This window comes from Lithobates pipiens, unplaced genomic scaffold (assembly GCF_037356315.1).
Source record: "Lithobates pipiens isolate NorthernLeopardFrog02 unplaced genomic scaffold, aLitPip1_a1.2 Scaffold_30, whole genome shotgun sequence".
NCBI classification, from domain to species: domain Eukaryota; kingdom Metazoa; phylum Chordata; class Amphibia; order Anura; family Ranidae; genus Lithobates; species Lithobates pipiens.
In genome coordinates, this window is record NW_027507791.1 from 171,894,047 (window position 1) to 171,918,722 (window position 24,676).

General features: G+C 45.7%; 9 pseudogenes; all 9 read left to right on the plus strand.

Moving 5' to 3' along the window:
* The first annotated feature begins 1,430 nt into the window (after window positions 1-1,430).
* LOC143949742 (5S ribosomal RNA) lies at window positions 1,431-1,549 on the plus strand (annotated as a pseudogene).
* Window positions 1,550-1,648: 99 nt separating this feature from the next.
* Window positions 1,649-1,767, plus strand: LOC143946081 (5S ribosomal RNA; annotated as a pseudogene).
* Window positions 1,768-2,092: 325 nt separating this feature from the next.
* On the plus strand, window positions 2,093-2,211 carry LOC143948419 (5S ribosomal RNA; annotated as a pseudogene).
* A 101-nt stretch (window positions 2,212-2,312) lies between these two features.
* Window positions 2,313-2,431, plus strand: LOC143948323 (5S ribosomal RNA; annotated as a pseudogene).
* A 2,677-nt stretch (window positions 2,432-5,108) lies between these two features.
* Window positions 5,109-5,227, plus strand: LOC143949790 (5S ribosomal RNA; annotated as a pseudogene).
* A 3,935-nt stretch (window positions 5,228-9,162) lies between these two features.
* On the plus strand, window positions 9,163-9,281 carry LOC143948972 (5S ribosomal RNA; annotated as a pseudogene).
* Window positions 9,282-9,376: 95 nt separating this feature from the next.
* On the plus strand, window positions 9,377-9,496 carry LOC143949140 (5S ribosomal RNA; annotated as a pseudogene).
* Window positions 9,497-22,287: 12,791 nt separating this feature from the next.
* On the plus strand, window positions 22,288-22,406 carry LOC143949561 (5S ribosomal RNA; annotated as a pseudogene).
* Window positions 22,407-23,100: 694 nt separating this feature from the next.
* LOC143948853 (5S ribosomal RNA) lies at window positions 23,101-23,219 on the plus strand (annotated as a pseudogene).
* The last annotated feature ends 1,457 nt before the right edge of the window (window positions 23,220-24,676 follow it).

Genomic DNA, 24,676 nt, shown 5'->3' on the forward strand with positions numbered 1-24,676 from the left:
TTCCCTCTCCCATTTGTGGATAAATGGTGGGGGTCGACTCCTCCTCCTGACTACTCAATAGGTTGTACAGGAGGGAGAGGGTGTGTCGCCCAGGTTCCCTTTTGTGACAGATGGATTCATAGGGTGTCAGGTCTCTAGGAGTGTAGGGGGCCCTTTGTATGGCCAGAAGAAAGTGACGAAGTTGATAAGCACTATACAAGTCAAGCGGAGGGTCAGAAAGCTCGGCGACAGTTTGCGTGGTCGGGAGCCCTCCCGAGGGCCACACCTCTCCCAGACGCTGTTTCCCCACCACTGTCAACTGTCGCAGTTTCTTGTTGGTAAATCCCGGTGGGAAGTTTGGATTACCTATAACCGGAGTCATTGGTGATGGCAGGGGAGCAATGTGTGTGCAGCGGAACAACCTCCGCACAACAGCCAACGTAGCTCCCACTACGGGGTGACCTCTGAGGTCTTTTGGTAGGGAGGACAGGAGCCACGGAGAGGTCAAACAGGCTCTGGGCGGTTTGCGCGCCCAAATAAAGTCCCGGAGCAGCACCTGCAGTTGTCTGAAAAAAATTGGGGGGTAACCGGATCGGTAATGTCTGGAACATGTATAAGATCCGCGGGAGGGCCGTCATTTTGAATGCATTACAGCGCCCGAACCAGGTCAGTGTTAAAGCATGCCAGTTTCCCAAATCAGATTTCAGTCTATCCAGGAGAGGGACAAAATTAAGCGGGTACAATTGCGTTAAATCCGCTGCGATGTCAACGCCCAGGTAACGTATAGATTTTTCAGCCCAGTAGAATGGAAAAGCGGAGCGGAGCCTCTTGGCCTCACCATCCGGGACCGATATATTCAATACAGCCGACTTGGCGCAATTGATTTTATAGTTTGATAGGCTGCTGTATCGCTGTAGAGACGCAAGTATATTGGGAAGCAAAATGTGTGGATTGGAGACGGAAAAAATTAGATCGTCAGTGTACGCCGCAATTTTGTGGTGTGCCGAGGGTTTGGAAATGCCAGTAATATTCGGGTCATTCCGAACGTGACACATAAGTGGTTCCAGTGTCAGAATAAAAATTAGGAGAGACAGAGGGCACCCCTGCCTCTTCCCATTAGTGATGGGGAAAGAGTCCGAGCACCACTCGTTCACCCGTACCGCTGCCGACGGCGTGGAGTAAAGCGACATTACCCAGCTCATCATGTTGGGGCCAAGACCTATATGTTCCAGGGTGGCCTGCATAAAGTGCCAGGCCACCCTGTCAAAGGCCTTCTCCGCGTCCGTTGACAACATAAGCAAGGGCCTTCCCTGTACATGCGCCGCATGGATTAAACTGAGGACTCGGGCCATATTGTCTCTAGCTTCCGACTTATTTTTATTTTTTTTGCTTGTCTCCCAAGGTGACCATCTTGGCGTTTGTCAAGAGGGTTGAAAGTGCCTGAAGAGATTGCCTATGGGCACATCACCCTGAAAGCACCCGATCTCGTTTGATGTTGGAGGCTAAGAAGAGTCGGGCCTTGTTAGTACCTGGATGGGAGACCCCCTGGGAATACCAGGTGTCATAGACTTCTTTTTATGTTGTTGGCGTTGACCTGTTTTTTTTCGCTTGTTTCCCAAAGTGACCATCTTGGTGTTTGTCAAGAGGGTTGAGAGTGCCTGAAGAGATTGCCTATGGCCACATCACTCTGAAAGCACCCAATCTCGTCTGATCTTGGAGGCTAAGAAGAGTCGGGCCTGGTTAGTACCTGGATGGGAGACCACCTGGGAATACCAGTTATTGTAGGCTTCTTTTTATGTTGTTGGCGTTGATTCGTTTTTTTTTTTTTTTTTGCTTGTTTCCCAAGGTGACCATCTTGGCATTTGTCAAGAGGGTTGAGAGTGCCCAAAGAGATCGCTTACAGCAGCATCACCCTGAAAGAGCCCTATCTCTTCTCTTCTCTGAGGCTAAGAAGGGTTGGGCCTAGTTAGTACCTGGATGGGAGATGGCGTTGGAATACCAGGTGCCGTATTCTTCTTTTTATGTTGTTGACATTGACCTGTTTTTTTTCGCTTGTATCTCAAGGTGACTATCTTGGCATTTGTCAAGAGGGTTGAGAATGCCCAAAGAGATTGCCTATGGGCACATAACCCTGAAAGCACCCGATCTCCTCTGATCTCAGAAGCTAAACAGGGTTGGGCCTTGCTAGTACCTGGATTGGAGACCACCTGGGAATACTAGGTGCTGTAGGCTTCTTTTTATGTTGTTGGCCTTGACCTGTTTTTTTTTTCACTTGTTTCCCAAGGTGACCATTTTGGCGTTTGTGAAGAGCGTTGAGAGTGTCCGAAGAGATCACCTACGGCCCCATCACCCTGAAAGCGCCCAATCTCGTCTGATCTCGGATGCTAAACAGTGTCAGGCCTGGTTAGTACCTGGATGGGAGACCGCCTGGGAATACCAGGTGCCATAGGCTTCTTTTTTTTTTATTTAGTAGTATGCGACTACACAGAATGTGTGATACAAATAGTTACAAACAAACGATCATATTGCATGGATATCAGAGCCAATGGTAAGAAGTCCGAGGAGAATAGCACGTGTACAGCTTTGCGGTCATATCAAGATGAGATTAAAGCTCCATCTCGTTGGGATCCTCTACCACTTATAATATTATTGATACTAGCCCTGCTACCCTCGAAGAGTTTAGATATCCATAGATAGGGGAAGAGTATTGTGTAGTAGTCAAATGGGGTCGGAACATACCATTTTCTTTTCCCTTTTTTGAGTTAAGAAGGGAAAAAGTAGAACTGAAAGGAGGGAGAAGGGGAAAGAGAAGATTGGGGAAGGAAATGGCACAAAAGGAAAAGAAGGGGTAAGGGGGTGTCGTGGGTAGAGTGGAGCAAGAGACGCCCTCGGCTCACTAGCTCATCAGCTGTCCAACGTTTGGAACAGCGATCTCCAACGATCACCATGAGCTTACTGTGTCTCGCGGAGGTATTCTTCCGAAAAGCTAAACTGGGTCCAGTAGAACCATCTGTTCCCATGCTCCTCCATTTTATCCCTCATTGTGGCAGTCAGGTCTTCCATTCGTGCAATATCATTTACCCTTGCAAACCACTGGGTCACCATTGGAGCAGATTGCTCTTTCCACTGACTTGGGATGCAGGCCCTAGCTGCATTGAGGAGATGTTTAAGTAAGGACTTATGATAACGCTTTCTCGACATAGGAGTTAGATTGAGAAGAACTGCTGCGGGATCATTGGCTAAGGAAATGTCTGTGAACTTGTGGATGAGTCTCAGGACAGGCTGCCAGAATGTTTGTAATTTAGGGCATTCCCAGAAAATGTGGAGAATGGTGCCAGCCTGTTGCCCACAGCGACAGCAGCGGTCAGATTGACCGGGGAATATTTTGGCCAACACCACCGGTGTACGATACCAGCGTGTGATCAGCTTATATGAGATCTTCTGATATTTACTGCAGAGTGACGACTTATGGGCGAAAAAGAGTATTCTGTCCTTCTGTGGTTTGGAGAATGTAGTTTGTAAGTCCCTTTTCCATTTAGCTAGGAAGGGTGGATCCGTGGAGGATTGTGCGTCTGTCAGGATTTGGTAGGACCTAGAGAGGAAACCACAAACTGGGCCATCATCCAGGCAAAGTTCCTCGAAGGGGTGGAATTGTCTAGAGAAGAACGAATGGTTAGGTAGTGATCCGAGGAAATGGATTAGCTGTCTAGCTCTCCAGCTATCCAATGCAACAGGTACTTGCTCTAGCAGTATGGTCCCCATGGGAATCAAGCCCGTGGGTCCAAGAAATAGGGCTGCTCTCAGAAGCCCTTTCGGGGGGCTTGCCTGGTAAAGGCCTGGTCAGACAGGCCCGGAGGGAATCTAGGATGTCCAATAATTGGGGTCATAGGAGAAGGAAAGTTAGTCAGGTGGGAAAGGTGAAAAAAACTATCCATCTCGGCGAGCGAGGGGCCAATTAACGGGTGAGTAGTCACACAGGGCTCCAATGGCCTCCCCGCCCAAGGCAGACCAGTCAGTGGAACCCGCACCATCTCCTGCTCTAGCTTGACCCTTAGCTTCAGTTCCCCATGCCGGTGTCTTATCACATATGGTCCCCCATCGGATAGTGTCCGCTGTGTGCTGCGCATGCGCAGTACACAGCAACACAGATTCCGAAAATTGCCGAGCATGAACGGCGCCTGCACACTGAGTCCAGGTTCTATCCCCACTATCCAAGTGGACATAGAGTAAGAATATAAAAGAGCCGAGCGCAGTGAGGCCGAGCCCGAAGCGTGGCGAGCGAAGCTCGCCTGCGAGGGGCCCTCTAATATTCACAACCCTATGTCCGCTTGGATGGTGGGGCTACCGTTCGGCTTCGGAGATTTTCCGAAGCTTCGTCTGCTCCGTACTGGGCATGCGCAGTACGGCGCAGACACTATATCATGGCCGGACAGTATATGGCAGAACACCAGCACCAGTCAACCACCTGTGTCATGTGCGTCGCTGTGTAATATAGAGCAGGGTCCGGGAAGCCAATACCTCCCCGCAATTTCGGTCGCAACAGCATTGCCCTACCAATACGCATATGTTTTCCGCGCCAGAGGAACTTGATAAAGATTGAGCGAACCGCATGAAAGAAAGTCTGGGGTATTTTGATAGGTAAGGCTTGTAGTAGATACAGATGTCGTGGCATTGCGTTCATATTACAGCGTCCGAACCATGACAGAGCTAGTGGGTCCCATCTCTTAGGGTCCGCTGTAAGCCCATAGGCTTCTTTTTATGTTGTTGGCTTTGACCTGTTTTTTTTGCTTGTTTCTCAAGGCGACCATCTTGGCGTTTGTCAAGAGGGTTGGGCGTGTCTTGAAGAGAATGCTTACGGCCACGTCAACCTGAAAGCACCCGATCTTGTCTGATTTCAGAGGCTAAGCAGCGTCAGGCCTGGTTTGTACCTGGATGGGAGACTGCCTGGGAAGACCAGGTGCCATAGAAGGATCTGGTCTGGTTAGTGTCTTGATTGGGAGATCGCCTGGGAATACTGGATGCCGTAGGCTTCTTTTTATGTTGTTGGCTTTGACCTGTTTTTTTTAACTTGTTTCCCAAGGTGACCATCTTGGCCTTTGTCAAGAGGCTTCATAGTGCCCAAAGAGAGTGCCTACGGCCAAATCACCCTGAAAGAGTCCAATCTCATCTGATCTCTGAGGCTAAGCAGCAATGGGCCTGGTTAGTACCTGGATGGGAGACAGCTTGGGAATACCAGGTGCCGTAGGCTTCTCATTATGTTGTCGGCGTTGACCTGTTTTATTTTCCCTTGTTTCCCAAGGTGACCATCTTGGCATGTGTCCAGAGGGTTGAGAGTGCACAAAGAAATTGCCTACGAGCACAACACCCTGAAAGCGCCCAATCTCGTTTGGTCTCAGAGGCTAAGCAGGGTTGGGCCTGGTTTGTACCTGGATGGGAGACCGCCTGGGTTTTCCAGATGCCGCAGGCTTATTTTTATGTTGTTGGTGTTGACCTGTTTTTTTCGCTTGTTTCCCAAAGTGATCATCTTGGCATTTGTCAAGAGGGTTGAGAGTGCCTAAAGAGATCGCTTACAGCCGCATCACCCTGAAAGCACCCTATCTCTTCTGATCTCAGAGGCTAAGAAGGGTTGGGCCTAGTTAGTACTTGAATGGGAGACGGCCTTGGAATACTAGGTGCCGTAGTCTTCTTTCTATGTTGTTGGCGTTGACCTGTTTTTTTTCGCTTGTTTCCCAGGGTGACTAAATGGCATTTTTCAAGAGGGATGAGAGTGCCCAAAGAGATTGCCTATGGGCACATCACCCTGAAAGCGCCCAATCTCCGCTGATCTCAGAGGCTAGAAAGGGTCGCGCCTTGTTAATACCTGGATGGGAGACCGTCTGGAAATACTAGGTGCGGTAGGCTTCTTTTTATGTTGTTGGCGTTGACTTGTTTTTTTTTGTTTGTTTCCCAAGGTGACCATCTTGGCGTTTGTCAAGAGGGTTGAGCGTGCCTGAAAAAATCTACTATGGCTGCATCACCCTGAAAGAGCCAAATCTCATTTGATCTCAGAGGCTAAGCAGGGTTGGTTAGTACCTGGATGGGAGAACGCCTGGGATTTTTCGATGCCATAGGCTTTTTTTAAGTTGTTGGCATTGACTTATTTTTTTTGTTTTGTTTTATTCTTTTATTAAGTATAAGTAGAACAACATAAATATAACAGTCAACCATACAGCATGACCCAGGGTCACAATTACATGGTAACAAAAAATAGGCAGCCAGATAACTCTGGGTTCTCAGAGGGGAGTCCTAGAGTTTCATGCAGAAAAGAGAGAAACCCCACCTCGGACATGTAGTACAGTATAACTAATGCAGCCCTGTTCAGACAAATGTAATCATGGAGAGCAACTGGGACCACAGCGAGCCAGCTTATCATGACCTATGTGAACCAGAGTAAAATATGAGCCGGTCGTGTCCAGAACCCTGGGGCTCTTCTGGGTCCCAAAGGCTAGTAAGGAGACAAGGCATAGTCAAAAGGGAGGACGGGGGAAGAAGAGAGTGCAAAGACGGAGAGAGAGGAGGGGGGGGGGTGGCGGCGGGGAAAAATAGAAAAATAAAGACAAAAAGGGAGGGGGGGGATGCCACCCAGGGCAGACATGGCCTACGTAGGTAAACGTTAGATGTTCAGTCTTTTTCTGGGACAGGGGCGCTGCTCACCTCCCGAATGTAGTCTCAAGTACCAGAAAAATACCTCCAGGGCCTCCATGTAACACTAAATGCCTCTTCAGTGTTGTGAAGGGTGGCGGTCAATTCTTCCATCCGGAGAATATGATTGACTTTGGAATACCACAGCACCTTGGATGGGGGGCTGAGGCTGCCTCCACAGTGTGGGAATGCAGGCCCGGGCGGCATTCAGTAGTTGCATCGGGAGTGTTTTTTTGTATTTTCGAACAGGCTGTTCGGTCAAGTGTAGAAGGCACGCTGCTGGGTTGTCTGCGATATCTACATTTCTGAGAGTTTTTATCGTCTCGGTCACCTCCACCCAAAAGTTCCTCAAGGCCGGGCATGCCCAGAAAATGTGTCCCATGGTCCCCGTATCTGAATTGCACCTCCAACAAACATCCGGGATCGATCTATTCATTTTATTCAGAAGGTATGGGACTCTATACCAGCGTGAGACTATCTTGTATCCTGATTCTTGATATTGGTTTGCGATGGAAGCTTTATGTACTAATGTCAGGATCTTTCCTATCTGTTGTGGGGTAAATGTGATCCCAAAGTCCCTCTCCCATTTGTGGATAAATGGTGGGGGTCGACTCCTCCTCCTGACTACTTAATAGGTTGTACAGGAGGGAGAGGGTGTGTCGAACAGGTTCCTTTTTGTGACAGATGGATTCATAGGGCGTCAGGTCTCTAGGAGTGTAGGGGGCCCTTTGTATGGCCAGAAGAAAGTGATGAAGTTGATAAGCACTAAACAAGTCAAGCAGAGGGTCAGAAAGCTTGGCGACAGTTTGCGTGGTCGGGAGCCCTCCCGGGGGCCACACCTCTCCCAGACGCTGTTTCCCCACCACTGTCAACTGTTGCAGTTTCTTGTTGGTAAGTCCCGGTGGGAAGTCTGGATTACCTATAACCGGAGTCATTGGTGACGGCAGGGGAGCAATGTGTGTGCAGCGTAACAACCTCCGCACAACAGCCAACGTAGTTCCCACTACGGGGTGACCTCTGAGGTCTTTTGGTAGGGAGGACAGGAGCCACGGGGAGGTCAATAGGGGAATGGATCCATCCTCAATCTCCATCTCCACCCACTGCTTGTGTTGGCCATTACAATGCCAATCAACGACTCTCGCTAGCAGAGTCACTCTGTAGTATTGTCTCAGATCTGGGAGACCCAGACCCCCCTTGTCCTTTGGTCTGGCAAGAAATTGCAAACGGGCTCTGGGCGGTTTGCGCGGCCAAATAAAGTCCCGGAGCAGCACCTGCAGTTGTCTGAAAAAAATTGGGGGTAACCGGATCGGTAATGTCTGGAACAAGTATAAAATCCGCGGGAGGGCCGTCATTTTGAATGCATTACAGCGCCTGAACCAGGTCAGTGTTAAAGCATGCCAGTTTCCCAAATCAGATTTCAGTCTATTCAGGAGAGGGACAAAATTAAGCGGGTACAATTGCGCCAAATCCGCTGTAATGTCAACGCCCAGGTAACGTATAGATTTTTCAGCTCAGTAGAATGGAAAAGCGGAGCGTAGCCTCTTGGCCTCACCATCCGGGACCGATATATTCAATACAGACAAAGGTGCAATTGATTTTATAGTTTGATAGGCTGCCGTATCGCTGGAGAGTCGCGAGTATATTGGGAAGCGATATGTGTGGATTGAAGACGAAAGAAATTAGATCGTCAGCGTACGCCGCAATTTTGTGGTGTGCCGAGGGTTTGGATATGCCAGTAATATTCGGGTCATTCCGAACGTGACACATAAGTGGTTCCAGTGTCAGAATAAAAATTAGGGGAGACAGAGGGCACCCCTGCCTCGTCCCATTAGTGATGGGGAAAGAGTCCGAGCACTCTGAAAGCACCCAATCTCGTCTGATCTTGGAGGCTAAGAAGAGTCAGGCCTGGTTAGTACCTGGATGGGAGACCACCTGGGAATACCAGTTATTGTAGGCTTCTTTTTATGTTGTTGGCCTTGATTCGTTTTTGTTTTTTTTCGCTTGTTTCCCAAGGTGACCATCTGGGCATTTGTCAAGAGGGTTGAGAGTGCCCAAAGAGTTCGCTTACAGCAGCATCACCCTGAAAGAGCCCTATCTCTTCTCATCTCTGAGGCTAAGAAGGGTTGGGCCTAGTTAGTCCCTGGATGGGAGATGGCTTTGGAATACCAGGTGCCGTAGTCTTCTTTTTATGTTGTTGACATTGACCTGTTTTTTTTTCGCTTGTTTCCCAAGGTGACTATCTTGGCATTTGTCAAGAGGGTTGAGAGTGTCCAAAGAGATTGCCTATGGGCACATAAGCCTGAAAGCGCCCGATCTCCTCTGATCTCAGAGGCTAAACAGGGTCGGGCCTTGCTAGTACCTGGATTGGAGACCAACTGGGAATACTAGGTGCTGGAGGCTTATTTTTATGTTGTTGGCGTTGACTTGTTTTTTTTTTTTTTTTGTTTACCAAGGTGACCATCTTGGTGTTTGTCAAGAGGGTTGAGAGTGCTTGAAGAGCTCGCCTATGGCCACATAACCCTGAAAGCACCAGATCTCGTCTGATCTCAGAGACTAAACAGGGTCGGGCCTTGTTAATACCTGGATGGGAGACCACCTGGGAATACTAGGTGCTGTAGACTTCTTCTCATGTTGTTGGCGTTGACTTGATTTTTTTGTTTGTTTCCCAAGGTGACCATATTGGCGTTAGTCAAGGTTGAGAGTGCCTGAAGAAATCTCCTACGGCCACACCACCCTGAAAGAGCCCAATCTCATCTGATCTCAGAGGCTAAGCAGGGTTGGGACCAGTTTAGTACCTGGATGGGAGACCGCCTGGGATTTCCAGATGCCGTAGGCTTCTTTTTATGTTGTGGCCATTGACCTATTTTTTTCTGCTTGTTTCCAAGGTGACCATCTTGGTGTTTGTCAAGAGAGTTGAGAGTGCCTGAAGATATTGGCTACGGCCACATCACCCTGAATCTGTTCCATCTCATCTGATCTTGGAGGCTAAGCAGGGTCCGGCCTGGTTAATGCCTGGATGGGAGACCGCCTGGGAATACCAGGTGTCGTAGGCTTCTTTTTTTTTCAAATATAATTTTTTCTCCAAATAGGGGAAGACGGTCCCCCGAGTACATAATGCAACAGAGAAATACAGAGCAAAAAGCAGCTGAACAATACTTGATACAGGTATATTCGCAACTGTGAGTCTGCCTTCCATCAATCACAATGATTCGAGGCACGGATAAAGTACTGTACCAAGATCCAGGGTCACACAAACCCCAGGTCCCTCCGGCATAATCCATCCAGAGGGGGGTGTGGGGCCGTCATTCCCAATTTTCCACTCTTTCCAAAAGAGAGAGGGGGTGGAGGGGGTGAGAGATAGGGGAGGAAGGCCGAAAAGAGAAGGGTTGAAACATCAGAAAAGGAGAAGAGGGGACGAGACACGATGGCAGCCACTGTCCAAGGGGCCAGTCAAGGAAAGCTCAGAGCACTAAGGCGATAGCAGGCGACATCCTTCCAGCGAGAATATAAAGGTATTCCAGATGTCTCAGGTTTGTTTAAAAAATTCTTGTTTACCTTGTGATGTGAGGATCAAGTCCTCCATTTTTTTTAATGTCCTCTATTTTCCTAAGCCAGTGAGTAATGAAAGGGGGGGAACATTTTTTACAATAGAGAGGGATGCAGGATTTCGCCGCATTTATCACATGCCGTAAAATAGATTTTTTTGTACTTCTTAATGGGAATCTGTGAATGGTGCAAGAGAAAGAATGCAGCCTCTTCCTGGATGGAGAAGTCTGTGAATTTTTGTGTCATGCATCGGATCTCTGTGCAGAAGTCCACCAAACTGAGGCAGGACCAAAAAATGTGCAGCAACGTGCCCTCTTCTTCTCCACACCTCCAGCATATGTTCGAGGAAGAGGGGAAACATTTCTGCAGCTTTGATGGTGTCAAATACCACCTGGTGAGAAGTTTAAAATTCGTCTCCTGTATCTTCGTGCACAGCGACATTTTGAGAGCCAAAGTGATAATGCGTTGTCTCTGTGCTGGGGAAAATTAGCAATTAAGGTCCTTTTCCCAGTTGGCCAGACAGGTTAAGTGTGGGTAATCTGTTTGAGAGAGAATGTGGGCCAAAGGGCCTTCGCTCCTGCATAGAGTCTCAAACTCCGTCTGAGGGCGGGCGAACGTTTGAGGATTGGGGATGGAATGGAGAAAATGATGTCGTTGCGCCGCTCTCCAAAAAGGCAGTTGGAAAAGCCCTGTCGGATCTGTTAGGGTTGAGAAAGAAGGCCATTTTCCATCAATGATGAATTTAGACGCATTGACTAGGTTGGAATTTTTAAGTGGGTCCCCAGTTCAAAGGTTGGATGGCCACGTATAGGGAATAGGGGGGAAGTCAAAGACGTGAGTGTGTTTTGGGTAGCGATCAGGTGACTGACTTTCAACTAAGCCCCTATAGTGAGATGTGACATAAATTCTGTGGGTAAATACTTATAGCACCACATGGCGCTTCTTAGCGGAATTCGGGAGTGAGCTTAGAAAGTTTGTTTCGATTCCAGTCCAATACACGCCCCAGATGGGAGGCCAGGTAGTAGCGTCGCAAGTTAGGGAGAACCAACCCTCCCTGTTGTTTAGACAATGTCAGCTGTGTCCGCTTAAGTCTGGGATTTTTGTGGGCCCAGTTAAATTGAGTGAGCAAGGATTGAGCTTGCTTAAAAAACAGGACTGGAATCTGGATCGGGAGAGCTTGGAAAAGATAAGTAAATTTAGGGAGTATGTTCATTTTAATGAGATTGCATCTGCTGAACCAGGAATGGAGGCCAGAATGCCACCCGTGAAGCAAACTGCGGATCTTAGTGACAAGGGGTGGGGGGAAGTTCAACATAAACGTACGCGCGATGTCCGGTGGAATGTAAGTACGTGAGTATATCTTACTTATCCATGCCAGCATCCGTTCACTCAGACCTATATGGCGAAGGACCGAGAACATTAATGTCCATTTGACCCGATCAAAAGCCTTCTCGGCATCAGTACTCATGAAAAGACAAGGGGTCCCAGATGACTTTGCTTTACGGATCAGGGTAAGCACCTTAGTGGTGTTGTCCCTATCTTCCCTGGTGGGAATAAAACCTAACTGGTCAATATGTATAAGGGACTACAAGTGATGTGCCAATGACGTGGCGAGGAGTTAGAGAATAGTTTTAGGACCGAATTTTGGAGGGAAATGGGTCTGTAGCTCCCACATAGGCCCGGGTCTTTGCCCTCCTTAGGTATCAACGAGATGTGGGCTCTAAGGGTATCCTCAGGAAAATCCCCATTCGAGCTCAGAGTATTAAATAAATTCACCAAGCGCGGGCCGAGAATAGGGAGGAAGGTCTTAAAGTATTGTGCGGTATATCCGTCAGGGCCCGGAGCCTTACCCACCTTCGGAGGTCCCACGGCCGTCTGGACTTCTTCCAGTGTGATCGGGTCCTCCAAGTACTCCCGTGATTCCGATGAGAGGGTTGGTAGACCAGAACCGGTTACATATCTGTCTATATTGTCCTGTCCAGACCCTGAATCGGGCAGGTTGTAGAGATCAGAGTAACATTTTTCAAAGACTTCGACTATTTGGGTTGGGGTAGAGGCCCTCTGGCCATTCTCATCTATCAACTGTGGTATGTAAGAGCCAGATTTCAACTCCTTTACCGACCTGGCTAAGATTTTTCTGCATTTGTACAGTACAGTACAGGAAGGGTATACTAAAACCGCACAATTATGCTATAGCGCTTACCAGATGTACACTGGGTTTAACGCGCTGTCCTACTTGGGTAATTGGGTAGACAGGTTGGAGAGGGAGCCCCCGAATCCTAGTCCCCCCAGTCCCGGCAGTGGTAAATGTCACGTCTGATACCGGTATGCAAATAAAAGACAATCAGTAACATCAAAGAAACAAAAAACAATAGTATAACCAAAACAGAGGTAGAGCATATAACTGTTAGCACTGAGGGGTCTCCTCGGCTCGCCCTAAACGTAGGCATGCACGAGGGAGTCCATCACAACAGAAAAGGCATCACAGAATGGGATCCACCACCCCCCGTCCCATACCCCTAAAGTACATGCAGTCCCCGAACAAATGCATTTCTCCCTTTGGCAGATTGTCCTCTCCTTACCCCCTCTCCCCCGTCCACGCCCCGGGGGGAAAAGGGGCAGGGAAGGTGGGAAAGGGGGAGTGGAAGGGGGGAAATGGGGAGTGGAAGGGGGAAAGGGGGAGGGAAAGGAGGGAAGGGAAGGATGGGAAGGGGGGGAAGGGAGGGGGGAAACAGGGGAGAGGGGACAAACATGCAGAAATGTCAAGTCCTTTAGCGCACTCCCACCAGCAAACACCCGGACCCCATAAATTTCAACTCCTCCCCTCCATGGTCACCACATCAAGATGAAAGAGAAGCAGCCCTGGTCGGTGCATGGAAAATCCGGCAGGCAAGGGGCTGGGGCCACCATCCCTCCATCCAATGGGAGACTTCACCTGAGCAGCAGTCCTGGGGCCCGCCAATTAGTGTCTCTCCTGCATCGCCATCGGGGGCTGTGTAGAGCATCCAGAGGGAGGCTGGGACTGCCCAAACAGTAAGGGGTAAATCCTCCAGGGGGGTCCAGAGTCACCCTGGAGGGAAGCAGTGTCTCGTACCAATAGGCTCAATAAATAAGTCATCCAGGGTCCCCGAAAGCTGCAGAAGGCAATGTCGGCAAAGAGTAGGTGGGAGCCAGAGGGGGGGACAAGGGGCGCATCCAGGGGGAGGGGACACATATGCGGGAATGTCAAGCCCTTCCAGTACAGCGCATTAGGTATCACTCAGACCCCCCAAAGTGCAAATCCCCCATCTAAGGTCAAGACTCCAGAAGGGAAGATGAGCCGCCCTGGTCTGTATATGAAAGAACCTGCTGCCAAGGGGTTGGGGCCATCATCCCTTCCTCCAATGGGAGATGCCACCGGCATGACAGCCCCGTGTCCTGTCAAGTGGTGCCCCTCTGACAATGTCGTTGTGGTATATGTGGAGCATCCAGGGAGAGGCAGGGACTACCCAAACAGTGAGGGGTAAAGCCTCCAAGGGGGACCGGTGTCAGACAGGAGGATAGCGGTGTCTTGTACAAGTTGGTTAATTAGACAAGTCATCCAGTGTGTTTCTGTGAGCAGCGGAAAGAAAGGTCGGTAAGGATTATGAATGGGTGGGGGCCAGGGAGTGCATAAAACTGCCACCAGATGACCGGGGCAGAGAGGGCAAGGGGATGAAAGTCAGATCTGGTAGGTGGGGGCGGGGGTGAGGAGTGTCCCTCATATTACTCGCGTTGGCCATACCTTGAAACTGAGCGCTCTGCATACCCAGGACGTTCTTCTGTATAATCTAGCCTATCTGTACACATTAGTCGGTCCTCTGTATACAGAGAGGAGAGAGGCTTGGGTATACAGAGAGCTAATGTATAAAGAGCAGCTAGTGTATACAAAAGACATCCAAGGTTATACAGAGAGACTCGTGTATGCAGAAGACCGGCTAGTTTATACAGAGAGGCAAAGTGTACAAAACACAGGCTAGATTATACAGAAGAACGTCCTGGGTATGCAGAGATGGAGGCTAGGGTATACAGAGAGAGAGACTGTGTTACACAGAGAGGCAGGAGTATGCAGACTTGCTAGTGTATACAGATGGACTAGTGTATACAGTAGACCGGCTAGTTTATACAGAGAGGCTAATGTGTACAAAAGACAGGCTAGTTTATACAGATAGGCTAGATTATACAAAAGAACGTCCTGGGTATGCAGAGATGAAGGCTAGGGTATACAGAGAGAGAGTGAGGCTGGGTTACACAGAGAGGCAGGAGTATGCAGACTTGCTAGGGTATACAGAGAGAGAGGCTAGAGTATGCATACTTGCTAGTGTATACAGGCGGACTAGTGTATACAGAAGACCGGTTAGTTTATACAGAGAGGCAAATGTGTACAAAAGACAGGCTAGTGTATACAAATAGGCTAGATTATAGAGAAGAACGTCCTGGGTATGCAGAGATGGATGGCTAGTGTATACAGATAGGCTAGATTATACAGAAGAACGTCCTGGGTATGCAGAGATGGAGGCTAAGGTATACAGAGAGAGACGCTAGAGTACGCATACTTGCTAGTGTATACAGATGGACTAGTGTATACAGAGGATCGGCTAGTTTATACAGAGAGGCTAATGTGTACAAAAGACAGGCTAGTGTATACAAATAGGCTAGATTATAGAGAAGAACGTCCTGGGTATGCAGAGAGAGAAGTTGGGTTACAAAGAGAGGCTAGTGTATGCAGACTTGCTAGTGTATACCGGTGGACTAGTGTATACAGAGAGGCTTGGGTATACAGAGAGCTAATGTATAAAGAGATGCTAGTGTATATCGACGGACTAGTGTATACAGAGGACCGGCTAGTTTATACAGAGAGGTTAATGTGTACAAAAGACAGGCTAGTTTATACAGATAGGCTAGATTATACAGAAGAAGGTCCTGGTTTATGCAAGAGATGGAGGCTAGGGTATGCAGAGGGAGAGGCTTGGTTACACAGACTTGCTAGTGTATACAGACGGACTAGTGTATACAGAGGACCGGCTAGTTTATACAGAGAGGCTAATGTGTACAAAAGAGAGGCTAGTGTATACAGATAGGCTAGATTATACAGAAGAACGTCCTGGGTATGCAAAGATGGAGGCTAGGGTATACAGAGAGAGAGGCTAGAGTATGCATACTTGCTAGTGTATACAGGCGGACTAGTGTATACAGAAGACCGGTTAGTTTATACAGAGAGGCTAATGTCTACAGAAGACCGGCTAGTGTATACACATAGGCTAGATTATAGAGAAGAACGTCCTGGGTATGCAGAGATGGAGGCTAAGGTATACAGAGAGAGAAGTTGAGTTACAAAGAGAGGCTAGTGTATGCAGACTTGCTAGTGTATACCGGTGGACTAGTGTATACAGAGAGGCTTGGGTATACAGAGAGCTAATGTATAAAGAGATGCTAGTGTATACAAAAGACAACCAAGAGTAGACAGTGAGGCTCGTGTATACAGAAGACAGGCTACAGAGAAGCTAATTTGTACAAAAGACAGGCTAGTGTATACAGATAGGCTAGATTATACAGAGGAAGGTCCTGGGTATGCAGAGATGTAGGCTAGGGAATCCAGAGAGAGACTGTGTTACACAGAGAGGCTAGAGTATGCAGAAGACCGGCTATTTTTTTTTTACAGATAGGCTTGTGTATACAGAAGACAGTCTGGGGAATTCAGTGAGGCTAGTGTATGCAGAGAGGCTGGGACACCGAGACTATTGTAAAAAGAAGGCAGGCTAGTGTATATAGATTACGGGCACCTGTATACAGAAGACAGAGAGGCTAGTCTATATTGAGTGGCTGGTGTACACAGAGAGATTAATGTATACAGAAAAGCTAGCGTGTAAAGAAGACAGGACTTTATTTTTTGCTAATGCAACTACTTTTGAAACATATAAAGTGCTTTTTTCATATTTTGGTGCTGTTAAAAAGTGGTGTGTTGTCAGTGGTGATATCAATGTGACAGTTAATGTGGAGAACTACAACTATTCAAAATAGAGCAAAAGAGTGCTAAAGTTTATTTTGTTAAGTCATTGACTGATAGACGTTAAGTAATTGTCCGTTATTGGTTTGGCAGTACATGGTTTATTTTGATCTAAGATAGTTTTATTCTCTACTTATAGCCGAGTTTTAGACGACTTTATTATTAGCATTATTCGCATTATTCATATATATTATGCAGAGTGTAAGTATTACAGTGAGACGATATTGCTTTTAAAAGATTTGTATTATTATACATAGCATTGTTAGCAGACCAATAGGACAATTTACATGGCTTAATATTGCAGAGCGTAATTTATCAGGAAAGAGATCCAAAGCGTTAGTTGCAGTAGCTTCATAAAACTGAGAAATCGTTGCATTACTCTAAATTTAAAAGTTGTTCCGGTAGCACTGAAAAGACGATATTAGATGAGTGATCTACACATTTCGTTTACTATTTCACTATACCGGCTAAATGTTAATATGTTAATATGTGCTGCGTGTAAGGTAGAAATTAGATGGTTTAGTGTGAGCTGGTTTACCAGGATTTAGAGATAGTAATCTGTTTATACTAGTAATAAATATAGCAAAATAACTATAATGGGGTTTAAGTGGAAATACACGAAATAACAGCAACAACGTGTGTAGGTTTTTATCAATCAAGTTCATTACGTGTCAGCAGCTAAATATTCTGCAATAGCAGAGATTAAGTATTGCAGTCGAAATGAGATCGGAAGCGTTAGTTGCAGTAGCTCCAAAATGACTGAGAAATCATTTCATTACTCTAAATGTAAAAGTTATTCCGGTAGCACTGAGTGGACTGATATTAGATGAGTGATCGTTCTAGTACAAATTCAGTTTCCTATAGCAGAGAGATACCAGCTAAATGTGAGACGAGCAATTAAACTGTTCACGGTAGCATTGCATTACTCTTAATATGTGCAGCGTGTAAAGAAGCAATAAGATGGTTTTGTATTATCCTAAAATTAGCAGTATACGTAATAACCTGGATTTAGACATAGCAAACTCTATAATCTAATTTAGCAAAATTAGAAAGGATAATATTGAGACAGTATATACAGGTAGAGTTTAAGTGGAAATACACAAAATATCTAGCTTACCTTTACATTGTTCAATAGAGCGTTGCAAAGTAATAGAGCGTTGCAAAATGTCGGAATAGCAATTAGATGAGATGATTGCTGTAATCATGAAATATCAGCAACGACTAGGTTTCTATCGGATGAGAAAGTATAATAACTGGCAAAGTATGACATGGCAAAGAGACAAATTGCATTAGAGATGTGAGATGGACATGAAATGTCAATCCCCATTGGTTACTTACATGTAAACGCGGCTACATACAGCAAAGTGTGAGCTAAGCAGCTAAAGGGTATTTAAGAGTAAACTGACGTAGCTTGAAAATTCCAACGTGTAAATCGTTCCATTAATTATGTTACGCACGAAGACGGCTTACACTGACTGTTTTCCGTTTCCACTGGTCATCGGCATAATGTATCAGTAACCATGAACATTAATAGTGATAGACAGCTTACATTAGGATGTATGCATGATGTGAATGTAAAATGAATGTAAAATAGTTGCATTATGTGTTATTAATGTAATCAAACTGTATTGCTATGCTTTGCTACTGCAACCACTTCTCAATCAAGTCCCACTGCTTTTCTCACTTTTTGCCGCTGTTAAAAAAATGTGTTGCAAGTGTTATGTGTTACAAATGGTTATCAGTGTGACAGTTAATGTGGAGAAAAAGTAATACACAAAATAGAGTCAGAAAGAGAATCCTATTGCATAGAGGTAGCGAGAGATGGTTGCATTAATCTTAATGTGCAGTGTGTAAAAGGTTTTAAAAAGATGGTTTTGTGTGACTTTTGCTTTAACGTAAAATTAGCTGTAGACATTATAATTTGTTACAATGATTTAGAGATAGTAATCTCTATAAAATAATAATAATATGTATAGCAAAACAAATTAGGAAAATTTTGAGGCAGTATGTATAGGTCGAGATATAGTGAATACACAAAAGATCAAGGGATAGTAGCAAAGTCAAGGGATAAATGCAAAGGTACTCTATTTAACAGTAAATTGACGTAGCTAGCAAATTCCAACGTGTAAATCGTTCCATTAATTTTGCGGCGCACGAAGACGGCTTACACTGACTGTTTTCCGTTTCCACTGGAAAGAGAAACCTATTGCATAGAGGTAGCGAGAGATGGTTGGATTAATCTTAATGTGCAGTGTGTAAAAGGTTTTAAAAAGATGGTTTTGTGTGAATTTTGCTTTAACGTAAAATTAGCTGTAGACATTATAACTATGGTTAGGTTTACAAAGATTTAGAGTTAGTAATCTCTATAATATAATAATAATAAGTATAGCAAAACAAATTAGGAAAATATTGAGGCAGTATATATAGGTCGAGATAAAGTGAATACACAAAAGGGATCAAGGGATAGTTGCAAAGTCAAGGGATAAATGCAAAGGTACTCTATTTAATAGTAAATTGACGTAGCTTGCAAATTCTAACGTGTAAATCGTTCCATTAATTTTGTTACGCACGAAGACGGCTTACACTGACTGTTTTCCGTTTCCACTGGAAAGAGAATCCCATTGCATAGAGGTAGCGAGAGATGGTTGCATATGGCAGAAAGACGGCTTACACTGCTTTTCTCACATTTTGCTGCGGTAAAAAGAAATGTTTTGTCACTGTGTTTTAACTGTGACAGATAAGGTGGAGAAAAAGAAGTAATACAGTACATGACAGCTGATACTGGTTGAGTAATAAAACTGTTTTATTAAGATGTAAGACTAGTTTTATTCTCTACATATAGGCTTTTCAGAGAGTTGTATAATATAGACGACCAATAGGACATTTAAATGGCTTAATATTGTAGGGAGGAAGTATCGCTGTTCAATGGTAAGAGATTGAAAGCTTAGTTTGAAAATGGCCGAGAAATAGTTGCGTTAGTCTAAATTTAAAGGATATGCCGGTACCGATGAGAAAGCTTATATTAGACTAGTTGATCTTTGCATTACACAATCCTATTATTATTATTATTATTATTATTAATAAGATCATAGTGCAGAGAGATACTCAGTTAATGTCAGAGATACTCGGTCAATATCAGAAAAGCAATAAAACTGTTTACATCGTTAGAGAGCGATGGTTACATTACTCTTAGTATGTGCAACATGTCTGGTAGCAAATGGATGGTTTTGTGAACATTTTGCATTAAGGTACAATTAGCGGTAGAACTCATGGAAGTGAATAGATTTAAGCGGATTTTGAGATAGTACTCTCCATTTCTAATAAGAAATAAAGAAAAATAAGTCAGCATGGTGTGTCAGGACTGTCACATACTCACAGTCCCGGTACAAATATGCAAAATAGAGCAAAAGCGTACATGGTTTATTTTGATGTATGATAGTTTTATTGCATGCTTGATGTGGATGATTAAAATCGTGTAGTGATCTATATTTAGCATAAGAATGAAAAGGCATAACATGGCAATGAGACAAACTCCATTAGAGATGTGAGCTAGATGAAATGATGAGATGTCTCTGTATAGCCCAGATTGTCTTCTGTTATCACTTAGCCTACCCTCTAAATTCACTAGCCTCTCTATATACACCAGTATGTTTACACTAGCCGGTCTTCTGCATACAATAGCCTGTCTTCGATATACACTAGCCTATGTTCTGAATACACTAGCCCGTCTTCTGTCTTCTGTATCCTCTGTATAAACTAGCATCTCTGTATACCCCAAACTGTCTTCTGTAAAAACTTGTCTCTCTTTATAGCCTGTCTAGCCTTTCTTCATTACACACTAGCTTCTCTGTATACACTAACCAGGCTTCTATATATACAATAGCTTCACTCTATGCACTAGCCTCTCTGTATAATCTAGCCTCTCTATATACCCTAGATAGTGTTCTGCATCTCCGTAGTGGTAGCCTCTCCGTAGAAGCCAGCCTTTATTCTGTATTCGCTAGCCTTTCTTCTGTATGCTGTAGTCTTCTATATATACTAGCTTCTCTGTACACCCTTGCATCTCTGTAATACACTAAACGTGTATGGGAGACTATCTGTGAATACCAGGTGCCGTACATCTTTGTATATACTAGCCTCTCTTTAAATTAGCCTCTCTGTGTACCCCAGCCTCATTGTTTACTCTAGCATCTCTGTATACTCAAGCCTATCTGCATACATGAGTCTGTATTCTGTATTCACTAGCCTGTATTCACTAGCCTTATATATACTAGCTTCTCGCTTCTCTGTACACCCTTGCATCTCTGTACACTAGACTCTCTGAATACACTAAACCCTCAAGTATACCACAGCCTGTCTTCTGTATACATTAGACTGTAAAAACTAGCTAGAATACACCAGCCTGTCTTCTTTACCCAATAGACTCTCTGTATGCACTACCCAGTCTTCTGTATACACTGTCAGCTTTGATGTATACCCAAGCCTGTCTTCTGTATACACTAGTTTCTCTATATGCACTGTCCTTTCTGTATACTCTCGACCCTCTCTATACATTAACCTCTCTATATACACTAACATCTTTGTATATACTAGCCTCTCTTTAAATTAGCCTCTCTGTGTACCCCAGCCTCACTGTTTACTCTAGCATCTCTGTATACTCAAGCCTATCTACATACACGAGTCATCTGTATTGTGTATTAACTAGCCTTTCTTCTGTATGCTGTAGTCTTCTATATATACCAGCTTCTCTGTACACCCTTGCATCTCTGTAAACACTGTGTAAACTAGCCAGTCTTATGTATACACTCGCCGACTGTATACACTAGACTCTCTGAATACACTAAACTCTCTGTATACCACAGCCTGTCTTCTGTATACACTAGACTGTAAAAACTAGCTAGAATACACCAGCCTGTCTTCTGTACCCACTAGGCTCTCTGTATACACTACCCAGTCTTCTGTATAGAATGTCAGCTTTCATGTATACCCTTTCTGTATACACTAGCTTCTCTATATGCACTGTCCTTTCTGTATACACTCGACTCTCTCTATACACTAACCTCTCTATATACACTAACATCTTTGTATTTGTCTTTAAACTAGCCTCTCTGTGTACCCCAGCCTCACTGTTTACTCTAGCATCTCTGTATACTCAAGCCTATCTACATACACGAAACCTGTATTCTGTATTCACTAGCCTTTCTTCTGTATGCTGTAGTCTTCTATATATACCAGCTTCTCTGTACACCCTAGCACTGTAACAGTGCTAGGTTCCTGTATTACAGAAACAGAACACCAGCAATAAGGTGTATACTGTGCAGGAGGCACACAACACCGACTCTAACTTCTGCACTGCAGATGCATGTATTGCAGAAATTGAACACCAGTAATAAAGGGTAGCTTCAGGTGTGTACTGTGCAGGAGGCACATAACACCCACTGTAACAGTGCTAGGTTCCCAAGCAGTAAAGACACTGTCCCTGCCTATCGTCCTCTTTCCCTGACCACCGCAACACACTATACAAGGCCGCCGTGCTGGCAGCCTTATATAGTGTGGGGTGTGTACTAAACCCCCCTGAGCTATAATTGGCCACAGGAATCCTGCCTGTGGTGAATTGTGGCTCTCCTCACAGAGGATGTCACATCTGTTCTTATTATATAGAACCTATTATGCTCCTCGTAAACTTTTTCAGTTTGGCCGAACGGCCGGACGCAAGTTGCCCCCGGTGCGGGAACATGGGGGGAGACATGATGCACATGTTTTGGAGATGCCCAAAGTTGATCCGCTACTGGACAGAGGTGACAGGAACCATTGATCGGGTGGTTGGAACCTCCACCAGGATGGAGGCGAAGTATTGTCTCCTGGGATTAGTTTAAGGAGTTGGAAACCCGGGAAGTAGCCAGATGGCAGTTCTGAGATGCCTATTTCAGGCAAGGAAACTGATTGCTCAACCCTGCTTAGCCTCCAATGTTGGCAATGACTTGGTTTTTTTCGCTTGTTTCCCAAGATGACCATGTTGGCGTTTGTCAAGATGGTTGAGAGTGCCCGAAGAGATCGCCTATGGCCCCATCACCTTGAAAGTGCCTGATCTTGTCTGATCTCGGAGGCTAAGCATTGTCGGGCCTGATTAGTAACTGGATGGGAGACCAACTGGGAATACCAGGTGCCGTAGGATTCTTTTTATGTTGTTGGCGTTGACATGGTTTTTTTTTTTCCGCTTGTTTCTCAAGGTGATCATCTTGGCATTTGTCAAGAGGGCTGAGAGAGCCCAAAGAAATCTCCTACGGCCACATCCCCCTGAAAGCGCCCAATCTCATCTGATCTCAGAGGCTAAGCAGGGTCCGGCCTGGATAGTACCTAATTAAAGGTGCCGTAGGAATCTTTTTATATTGTTGGCTTTGACCTGTTTTTCTTTCGCTTGTTTCCCAAGGTGACCATTTTAGCATCAGTCAAGAGTTTTGAGTATGTCCCAAAGCGTTCGTCTGAGGTCACATCACCCTGAAAGCGCCAAATCTCAGAGGCTAAGCAGGGTCTGGGTCAGATGGGAGACCGCCAGGGTCTATGTTGTTGGCGTTGACCTTTTTTTTTCACTTGTTTCCCAAGATAACCATCTTGGTATTTGTCAAGAGGGTTGAGAGTGTCTAAATAGAACACATATGGCCACATCACCCTGAAAGCGCACAATCTCATTGATCTCGGAGACCTAGCAGTGTACGGCCTGGTTAATACCTGTATGGGAGACTATCTGTGAATACCAGGTGCCGTAGGCTTCTTTTTATGTTGTTGGCGTTTACCTGTTTATTTTCGCTTGTTTCCCAAGGTGACCATCTTGGCGCTTAACAAGAGGGTTGAGAGTGCCCAAAGAGATCACCTACGGCCCCATCACCCTGAAAGTGCCCAATCTCATCTGATCTCAGAGGCTAAACAGTGTCGGGCCTGGTTAGTACCTGGATGGGAGACCGCCTGGAAATACCAGGTGCCATAGGTTTCTTTTTTTGTTGTTGGCTTTGAACTTGTTTCTCAAGGCGACCATCTTGGCGTTTGTCAAGAGGGTTGGGCGTGTCTTGAAGAGAACACTTACAGCCACATCACCCTGAAAGCACCCGATCTCATCTGATTTCAGAGGCTTAGCAGCATCAGGCCTGGTTAGTACCTGGATGGGAGACTGCCTGGGAAGACCAGGTGACATAGAAGGATCTGGTCTGGTTAGTGTCTTGATTGGGAGATCGCCTGGGAATACCGGATACCGTAGGATTCTTTTTATGTTGTTGGCTTTGACCTGTTTTTTTTCCCTTGTTTCCCAAGGTGACCATCTTGGCATTTGTCAAGAGGGTTGAGAGTGCACAAAGAAATTGCTTACGGGCACAACACCCTGAAAGCGCCCAATCTCGTTTGGTCTCAGAGGCTAAGCAGGGTTGGGCCTGGTTTGTACCTGGATGGGAGACCGCCTGGGTTTTCCAGATGCCGCAGGCTTCTTTTTATGTTGTTGGCGTTGACTTGTTTTTTTTGTTTGTTTCCCAAGGTGACCATCTTGGCGTTTGTCAAGAGGGTTGAGCGTGCATTTGATCTCAGAGGCTAAGCAGGGTTGGGACATGGTTAGTACCTGGATGGGAGACCGCCTGGGATTTCTCGATGCCATAGGCTTTAGGTTTAAGCTGTTGGCATTGACTTATTTTTTTTATTTTTTTTATTCTTTTATTAAGTAGAACAACATAAATATAACAGTCAACCATACAGCATGACCCAGGGTCACAATTACATGCTAACAAAAAATAGGCAGCCAAATAACTCTGGGTTCTCAGAGGGGAGTCCTACAGTTTCATGCAGAAAATAGAGAAACCCCACCTCGGACATGTAGTACAGTATAACTAATGCAGCCCTGTTCGGACAAATGTAATCATGGAGAGCAACTGGGACCACAGGGAGCCAGCTTATCATGACCTATGTGAACCAGAGTAAAATATGAGCCGGTCGTGTCCAGAACCCTGGGGCTCTTCTGGGTCCCAAAGGCTAGTAAGGAGACAAGGCATAGTCAAAAGGGAGGACGGGGGAAGAAGAGAGTGCAAAGACGGAGAGAGAGGAGGTGGGGGGATATCGGCGGGGAAAAAAAGAAAAATAAAGACAAAAAGGGAGGGGGGGAATGCCACCCAGGGCAGACATGGCCTACGTAGGTAAACGTTAGATGTTCAGTCGTTTTCTGGGACGGGGGCACTGCTCACCTCCCGAATGTAGTCTCGAGTACCAGTAAAATACCTCCAGGGCCTCCATGTAACACTAAATGCCTCTTCAGTGTTGTGAAGGGTGGCGGTCAATTCTTCCATCCGGAGAATATGATTGACTTTGGAATACCACAGCACCTTGGATGGGGGCTGAGGCTGCCTCCACAGTGCGGGAATGCAGGCCCGGGCGGCATTCAGGAGTTGCATTGTGAGGGTTTTTTTGTAT